The sequence below is a fragment of the Falco naumanni genome, chromosome 14 (assembly GCF_017639655.2).
Source record: "Falco naumanni isolate bFalNau1 chromosome 14, bFalNau1.pat, whole genome shotgun sequence".
Taxonomy (NCBI): Eukaryota; Metazoa; Chordata; class Aves; order Falconiformes; family Falconidae; genus Falco; species Falco naumanni.
Genome location: NC_054067.1, coordinates 1965065 through 1974878, shown reverse-complemented (window position 1 = coordinate 1974878; position 9814 = coordinate 1965065). Strand labels below are relative to the sequence as shown.

General features: G+C 41.3%; 1 long non-coding RNA gene across 2 annotated transcripts in view; it reads right to left on the bottom strand.

Moving 5' to 3' along the window:
* LOC121097387 overlaps window positions 1-9814 on the bottom strand; it is a 56937-nt gene continuing 47123 nt past the window's right edge. For both annotated transcript variants that reach the window (XR_005830943.1, XR_005830942.1), the window contains one exon: window positions 1-113. This is a non-coding gene — a long non-coding RNA (uncharacterized LOC121097387). The remainder of the gene's footprint in view (window positions 114-9814) is intronic.

Sequence of the window (9814 nt, the reverse complement as noted above, 5' to 3'; positions counted from 1 at the left end):
CAGACGCCATCATCTTCTCAGCTTACTTCCAAAGTAATTATTACGCCACAGAGATCAGTTTCAAGCAGGAATCTCAAGGAATAAAGGGTGCCGACTTCTTCCAGTGAGCTTTCCTGTAGAGCAAAGCACAGCGCAGAACTGAGTTTCTGAGGCTGGCAAATGGTCACAGTGGAGAAACATTGATTCAGCTTAATCTGTGAGAAATTTGAAAGCAAACGCAATTCTAGCCCACCTTTATTGTAGGTACGTTATAAAGGGGGGAGATGCTGTCCAACACTGAACTTGCTCCCTCTCATCTTCTACCAGAAATGTGCACTTACTGAATCTGAGGAGGTGAAGCAAAGGCAGGTGTCAAAAGAGAGCAACTAACAGAGAACTAGGCCACAGAGTTGAGCTTAGCAAATAAATTTTGAGTGTACTTGGGGAGCAGGGTGAAATCATAAAAAAGGATCTTAAAACCACACAGATCAATGATGAATAGGATTTAAAGACAGGCTATGTTGCCTGTCCACCAGCTCCTTTTGTTCTGTCTTGCTCTGCTTTCTTGTTTTCAAAGATGATATTTAGAAAAGTCAGTTTGATCAGACTTGCTAAGACAAGGTTGAGCTGTGTTTCATACAATTAATCAGCTGGAACCAGCTGGAATGCTTCAAAAAAATCAAACTCCACTGCTAACTTTAAAAAAAATCCAAACTCCACTGCACGAGCTCCATCAGAGCATTCCCTCCAGAATAAGAACTAGCATGGCTGCTGTGGTAAACTGTAGGCAGAGCAGTGAAAGAAACAGCTGGATTTTCCAGGTACCAGGAAAGTACTTTTAAAATATGAGGTGGACTCATCAGTAACCCCTGCGTCTTACAAGAGTTGCTGTGTTCAATTGGAACAAGGAGGACGTGTCACTACAATGCAGCATGTTCCCTTGAAGGGCTGCAGCATCTCAACTGAGCAAAATGAATTCCTGAAGGCCTCTCCTTTACAAAGTTTGTTGTAAGTATATCCATACAACTCACAGCAGCACCATTTGCTGCTGAAGTACCTCAGAATGTGTACTGAGCCAGGCAGAGCCCCACCAAGCATTAGTAGTACCCTGCTTCTGGCACTGGTGTGCTCTGCAGACACGTCCGAAGAGATCAGCCCTGCACCCGTTAGAAGAGTGGCTTCAGTGAATATTTTTCTTGGACAGTCTTTTGACTGTCCTTCACTGGATCACAAGGGGCACCCAGTGTGTTAAAACCCCATCTGATGGATAAAGAAAACTGACACAGAGCAGTAAGTGGCTTGTACAAGGCTGCCAAGACAATGTCACAGCCTTGATTGAACTTCTAAGTACAGCTCACAGCATCTTCAGACTACAGATTTTTTTTTCTGTCATTTTAAGTCACATTTGTTATAGAAATCCCCTTGTACTGCCAGAACTTGTAATTCTTTTGATCTTGCTCTGAGTTCCTTACATTGACATTGATTCTCCCATTCATATGAAGGCCACCATTGGACTTGATTTCAGTGGTACTACCCCCAGACATCAAATCGGTCTGGTTACTGATAGGCTTTCTACTGATAGAGGAGTGGCTCTCTAAAATTATTTTGCAATCTGGAGACGAGTTTGAAGATCTGCAGTTTGCAGGGAAAGGTAAGCTAAAATGTAGGTATGGTGTGTCCCACACCAAGCAATTCCTGTACTCTCATTTTTATTAGTCACTCATTTAAGGAAGTGTCATTTTCATTAGACACTCATTAGTCACACCATTTTGGAAGTGTTTAACAGGCAGCTGAAGTCTACCACAATCAATTCCTATCAACAAAACAGTGAAATCTTGCATAATGCTGATGAAAATTACATTTTGTCTGAGAAACATTTGAGAAAAAAGCCATTTATTGTGCCATTTTTCCTGAGGGAAGGATGGGAAAGGGCATTACTAGATACCCACAGCACTAAGCTCCTGGAGTAGGAGTGCCAAGGGGCGTTGAAAAGGAAGCCTCGTTTACAAGTGTTATAAAAGAGAATAGTGCCAAAAATACATGGAGATGGTGGGTTTAGATACAATTCAATAACCAGTTCCAGTCACTATGCACGCAGTCATGCCCAGACGCTGGATTCTGTCACTTTGTAAGCAGACAGCTTAATGTATGTACATGGCCAAGTCCATTGCTGATGCACTGGTACTAAGGTCAGTTGAATGACACCAGGCATGAATTTGGCCTTCAGAGTTTGTTTTTCTCACTTTAATGATACTCAGGAAATAGCTGTCTCAAGAAATAGCCTTAGGGAGCACAGATTTTTGCCTATATTTTCGAATTTTGACTGTCGCAAATAGATTTTGAAGTATCTTCCCGGAGAAAAAAAATTTAAAAGTAGCTTAATTCAGGCAATATGAGGCTGCCGTGAAGCCTGAAAGTAGAACTAGGTATGGGCTCCTGCAGATTTGACTTTAACCCTTGGAACTGTCCTTATTCTAAAGGGCCCTTCGGCAGAAATTTTTTAAAGTGAGTTTAGATATCATGCGGTGGTGTCTGGGTCCTTACGTGATGAGTTCCAGTGTCATTATAATTACAGCCTCTGCTAAGAGACTCAGTAGTATGCAACTAATGAGTTTCCCCTGAAGGTTTGGAAGATACCACACAGAAAAAATCTATACCATTTCTTACACCTTCTGCTGACATCCCCTAGACAGGGATGATCTTAGTGCCATGCGTCTGGGTCAACTCCAGTGGTTCTTAACACCCGGTTGCCGATGCCGTACTGCAGTTATGCCTTACACATCACAGAACATCAACAGATACACTTCACAAAACACAATTAGTTCATCCCTTGTACTACTGAAGGAGTTGCAGGACTAGCACAACATGTGCTGCCTCTGAGGTGATACCACTAAAGTAATTAAAAAATCCAGTCTAGCCCCTTCAAAAGGTTTTACACCGCAGAAAAGGTTGTGTCTACAAGCAGGCACCAAGCAATCTGCATGCAAAGACCATCCCTCTCCTCTGCTAAATTCAGCACAATCAAGGGGAGCAACTCAGGTGTCCCTGGTATTTTTAGACTCCCCGGCTGTGTTGCTTTGCTTCAGACTAATAATCTGCTAGCCACACTGTGATGGGGCTGTGGGACAGCACCTCCAATCTGCTTAGAGTCAGAAGGGGTTTAGTGAGTTAAAGCATCACTTGCAGAGATGGAAAATCACTAGAGATGTAAGGTGAGGAAATGTTCAGTAGAGTGTTTTTGTTTGTTTTCCTTTGCAATTGCTGTGGCTAGATGTTTTTAATGGAAAGCAAATAAAATGTCATCATAACAACTGATGAAATCATCTGACACTTACGTTCATTTCCAGCAGAGTTTAGGAAGCTAACTGATGAACACAGTTTCATCCGGTTTGTTGCTCTTGGAACCAAACTGAATACTTGCATAACGAATAGTTCATACAGTGAAGTTTCTTCTCTTTTCTAGTGGATCGCTAGGAGCAGGTTGTGATGTTTCTCAGATGCATTATTTTTTTCAAAATTATTCTACAAGATTCTTCTTGTGTATTGCCTTGCAATTTGAGCTGCACTTGTTTTTTAATGGTCTTCCCATTAAGAGACTTTTTTTCTGCCCTCTGAATAGAAACATTCTCCCTGAACATCATAAGGCATGCACAAATAAAATTTACTTACTGCCTGAACTTAGAGAAAACATCTATAAATCTGACTTTTACAAAAAGCCAGGTTACTGAGGACTCACTTGCGTGAACATTCATGGAATGGGACCGTGAGAGAAGGCTGAGCAAGGCCAAAGCAGATATGTTTACAGTTTAAAACAAATCTCTGTAGATAATGTTTTGCAGTATGTGTCTATCTCTGTGAAAAATAAAGCCCCTCAGCCTTCAAACATCACAGATCCTGGGCTTCCCTAAGGACACGGTGCTACCCTCCCTCGCCCTGCGGGGAAGTGGGAAAGTTGTTTCCTGGAACTTCTTTTTTTAACAGCTTCCATTGCACACTAGGCTCCCAGTTGGATTAAAGCTCTGCAAGAATGAATCAGTGACTGGGCTGGGAATTAGCTGTCTTCCCCTTGGCATTGCACTAGGTTATCCAAGGGCTGAATTTGGCTGTCTTGCTACATCTGGAAACAGTTAGGGACACCGAGACCACTTATACAATAAAAAAAAAAGAGATCCTCTTGAATTAGATCCAAAGCAGAGCAGGTACTTTGTAAGTACTCTTCCTCTAGTGTAAGACATGATCTAACAAAATCCAAGCGATCTAGTGTATTAAAATACGTATGGCAGAGACACTGACTAGAATATTCTTTGCAATACTGACACGTTGCAGGGTCTTAAACTCTTTGTTCCAGCACACAAAGCTCTGACCCAGTCAAGCCTGTTAGCAGTGGCAAATTTATTCCTAACTATTTTTCTTTGATGAAATTGAGTTGTTCTTTTTTTGAGACAGGACTCAACCCATAGTGACAAAGGGTGGATTATCTGCCTCTCAGCAAGCTATTGAAACCTATCAGAGTGAATTTGGATGTGGGTTAGGAAAGCTATTGAAAACTTGCCAAGAACTGTATAATGCAGGGAAGGAGAGCAGGGATGGTACTTAAATGTAGGATGATATTAGGATGTTACAGCGTCTGGAGAACTGAGATGGTGTTGGGCGAATGACAGAAAGGGATATAATTCAGGACTGGAGCCAAACTCAAGCTTTACTTGGCTGCAGACAGAATCTCCTCTGGGGTTTTCGCCTGCCATACTTAGAAAATTGGGGGGTTTTGCCATTTGTAATGAAGCTCAAATTTTAGTATCTATGCATGCACTATGTATGCAGTATCTTTTCAGTAAGAAAATTAGCTAGATCTCTTCCTGAGGCCCAGTTTTTATTCAAGGGTAAAAAGAGGGGTTTTGGAGACAGCTTTGTTAGAGATCAAATGAAGGAGGGATGTCCCTAGGGCTTGCAGTAGAAAAAATACTTTAGGATTCTTCTTTGCTGTGTCTCCAAGAGCCTCCTCCTGTATGTTGTGCATATCTGTGGATTTGACTCTCTTGTTTAATTACAGTTCTAATCAACTTACTCACGCTTCATTTCTCACTGTAAATAAAAGGAATTTTAGGCTGCACTTTGCTCTTTTCTTCCAAATGGCTGCATAAATTTGCCCTTTTAAAAAAAGTGACTGATTATTTTATTGTGAAATCATGTGCTTATCTAGTCAACATTACTGAGTTGAGTCATCCCATTGTCAGGGAAAGCACCCTAGGGAACAAAGATGAACAATTGCAGGTTATTTGTCAGCAGCAATGTGTGGAGTGCTTAAACTCAAAGAGTGATAGCAAATGACAGCAAGATGACTTTGTACTTACACATTTGAAATATAAGAGTCCAGTGAAATCTTTGGTGGTTTTATGTATAGGGACAATGGCAAACTTCAAGGGAAAGCAAACTGAATGTATGTTTCTCCTTCTGTCTCTAAGGACTGCCAGCTCATACCTTCTTCCATTGGGGCTTCCTGATCTTTCTGAAGCCCATGAGCCTGTTTCAGTGTACACTCGTTCTAAGCTGCAATGTGCTTTGCTAGGTTACCTTTCCAAGAAATATCAGCCCAGAACATCCATGCTATCTCTGTTCACTGCTAGTACAGTCAAAATAGCTTCCAGAAGTAAGCTGGGAAAAATATTGAAGAAGGATGAAGGGAGGGAAAGGGAGACCTTAGGGAGGGAAATAATGACTTTAGCAACAGCAGTTTCCCCAGGGCATGACAATGGCTCCAATCCTCTCTCTGCTCTCTGCTGCCCTTTGCCTAGATCTGCCTGAGAATCTGCAGATACCAGTCCAGCACTCGAAGAATCCTCACATCCATCCATACTGGTTACCACCACTCTGGTTTCATGTGGCCTGGCCAGTCTTGCTCCAATAGTCCCAGCCTCATGTGAAAGGATCGGCTGGTTTTATTCTTGTGCACCCCACACCCATAGGAACCCTAAAGGCCAAGCACATTACTCTGTAATGTGCTGTGCTCAGGGCTGTCTTGTTGTTAAAGGAAGCAATCTTAATTTTGGGACTACAGCAGGGAATGGAGTCTTTTCAAAGTCATCTCTTTAACTTAGGTGTCACAAGATTGCTTTAACTGAGGAGCAATGGAAGAAGCGGTGAAGAATGGTGTATCCCATTCATCTTTTGATCAGCCTGTTGGACAATACTGTCCAATGACGAAGTCCTGCCTAGTGCCAACTGAGCACCTCTTAAAGCTGGTATGTGGGTAGATTAATCATGAATGTTTCTCTACACTGAACTGGAAACATAATATGTGGTTGTCTTATAAAGTACTTCAAGGACAATCTAGAAGCAAACTTGACAGAGGGCCATTTGTCCAGCAACTCTTTTTGCTTTTAGCTACCAAGTAGTGACAAAGTCCATAGTGTGAAGAAGCACAGGCCTCTTTCCTGCCCTTGGACAAAAAACCCATGCAAGGTGAAGAAAACAGCAGCCACCTGGCTGGCACTTGTAGTGTCACCGATAACTGTAAAACAGAAAGTGTTTATGAGATACAGGTCTGTACTATCATTTGCAAACCTGTCATGTTTACTCATCCATTGCTGGTCTGGCACTACTGTCCTCAACACAAGACAATAAATTGGTTTGAAAAGCCCGTTGCATCACCTACTCACAAGCAGAACCTTGTTGCCCCTGAATAATGGCATTCCAGTTCATAAGAACTGGTTTATACTTCTGTGTCAGAAAAGAAACACTTACTAACAACTCCCATTTCTCACTTGTCCCACACTTTTTCTTAAGTATGAAATCTCAGGAGGGAAACACAATAAACACCCAGATAGTTCGGCTTAGGGAACTTTGGCACGTACATCCCACTACTTACCATGCTGTTACTCAGCCAATCTTTCTGGAACAGGCAGGAGTGCTCGTAACTGCCTATGGTAAAAGCTTCAGAAGAATTAGGTGGGTGCTCACATCAGTGATTGCTATGTTAGCAGTGGGATGAATGTGTAAGATACCAGCAGGCAAACAGAAAAAAATATGGAGAAAGACTCACGAAAGACAGTCCTTGGGTTTTGGGTTTTTTTAATCTTAATAAGATACATAACAGAAAATCTAGCACTGACACTTAAGTGCAGAATTATTCTTCTTTACACTTATCTGTGTCACAACTACTTTGTCATGCTAATGACACCATATGCCTTCTAGAAGAAGATGGAGGCTATAACATAGTCTATATCAACAAAATATGGCTGACTCAGAATTTAATTAGCATTGCCAGACCAGCAGCATGTACCTGACCCAACACTGCAAAGCAAATTCCTTCCAGTTTGTTTTTAGTATAAATCTTTCCTCTTTTCTCTCTTCTGCTAGCCCAAGCTAGATACTTCAAAGGCCACAGCAATTCAATTGCTCATCAGCAGAGCGAGCCTAAGTCTAGAGCTTGTATTTCATTTTCCTGGACCATCCTAGCTCAGTCAATTCTCTACAAGGTTTAAATGAAAAACAAAAAGATGCAGCAAAGCACAGAAAAATGACCTTTCAGTCCATGGATGAAGATTTTAACTAAGAACAAAACAAAGCTGAGGAAAAATCCAATAAAGTTTCTTCCCATATGGATGAAAAGCAGTTCTTTATTTTGTTCAGATTTCAGGGTCTGTATAATAAAGCTAGTCTGTACATTTGTTTCACTTAACATTTCGAAAGCAAAGAGCTTCGCCTAAGCCAGTCCATGGATAAATTATTCCTAGCGTGCTACAGGGTACACTGTGCACCGTGAACTATGCCACACACATCTTTAGTGAATGTAGCTTAGGAGCCTCAGAGGAAGGCAGTATGATCATTTTGAAACAAAACTGTACTGAGTGAAGTAAAAAAAATATCATAAATCTTAAATCCTCTTACTAGGATGTTCAAAGTCATATGACACTGATGTTCCTTCTTTCTTCATCAACCTTCCTTTCACAAGATCATGCATGTACAAAACAGAGCACTTAACAGTTTGCACCTCAGCTGTGGATTTCTCATTTTCTATTTTTTGTTCACGAAACACCTAATTACCTCCCTCATAAATGCTTCAATGCTTAGTACATCTCAGATGCTAGAATCTACCCGGTTATGGCTTTGGGAACTATTTGGCAATTACCTGTCCCTAAGAAATCCCTTTGCAAGGAGAACTTAACGTTTCTCATTCCAGCAAAAAATTCAGTGCAGTGAGAATGCTTTGGTAACATTTATAATTTGCTACCGATGTGTTTTGTAAAATTAAACAAAATACTTTCCTGAGCAAAAGTTTTAGTCTGCCCAGGCTATTTGTATACAAGATTGCAAATAAGATCCAAATTATTTTCCTTTCTACAATTTCTCCAGGAGTGCTTGTGCAATCTGACAGAAACATCCCGGCATGGGAATAAATAAATCTGTGTAAGAACTTACAGTGAGCTCTCATTAAACTGTAGATAATTGCCCAGCTGACATCTTATTCAATTTTATTATTTGTTTTCTAAATGGAAGCCTAAAGTTTTTCTTTTGCCTACACAAATGCTGACCTAGTACAATTTTAAGAAAATAAATTATCTATGTATTTCAGATATCATTCTTCATTGAGAGTCCATGAATTAAACAGTCTTGATATAATTTAGACTTTTACTACTATTTCTCCTGTTGAGACTCTCGATCTGGGAAATTTTGAAGTCCTTTCTCCTTTCTTAGTTTTTTTTTAATTCACAGAAAGATTTCTGTAGTGGGCTGTATTGCTTTTCTTCTAGGCAGCTTTCTGAGCTATTTGTAACTCCTTCAGGAAATAAAAGTTTAGTGACCAAAGTAACCTGAGTTACCTTAGTTTATCCTATTTAACCTGTTAGTTATGCTCACATCTCCAGTTTGCCCATAATTAAGGTATTGCTTAACACTATGCAGGCAGACTTCTGTCTCCAGGTGACAGCCACAGACATCCACTCACATCCACATGCTGGAAGCACTGCCCTGCCTTGATGGCACACATCCACTGTCCTCTGCTCCTTCTCACGTGTGTTTTAGGACACATGGATTCCCTGATAAGGAGCTTGGGGCTGAGCTGGACCCCACAGTGTGTCTGCAGCCACTCACCACAGATACAGCTTTCAGAAGTAGAGGTGCCACTGGGAGCACAGAAAAGAGCACACTGGGCTTGGATGAACCTTAGTTCCATTCACCAAGCTGGTGACACAGTCTCTGACTGATGGCAATTAACCTGTCTGTGGCATCTCCCAGAGGTGAAAACTTCACGACTTCCAGGATCTCTACAGGCTCAAGCAGACCATCTTATATTATTTCCATCCTGATCACATTTTCAAGATCTTCAGCTTGACTTTTATGGTAGCAAACAAAAATGAAATTTCAGATGTTAATGTTCCTCACGTGCCTCCAGGATCTGGAGTACTAGGTGTGTAGTCTTTGTAAATTCAGGTGACCTTGGTGGCACTTAGTGTATGGTCTGGGTGCTGCCCCACAGCCAGAAAAAGGTGATCGTGTCATCCCAGTGGCCACAGCCACCTCCACCCACTTCTGCTTCCCTCCCCAGTTTGGGCAGGTGTGACACAGCCCCCTTGGTTGCCACTCCTGGCTATGTTCCTCCCACGCAGAGGGACATCATGTCACCATCTGATCTTCTGAATTCTGTTCTGTGTTTCCTGTTAATTTACTATGAGTGTAAGGCTTTCAGTCTCTGTGTCAGTTATTCTGCTTATAAAATAGAAGAATAGAAAGAAAAAACGTTGGAAGGCACCTTTGGAGGTCATCTAGTCCAACCTCATGCTCAAGGGAAGACTAACTTCAATTAAGGTAAGTATATAATTACCTACATTAGAAAGTC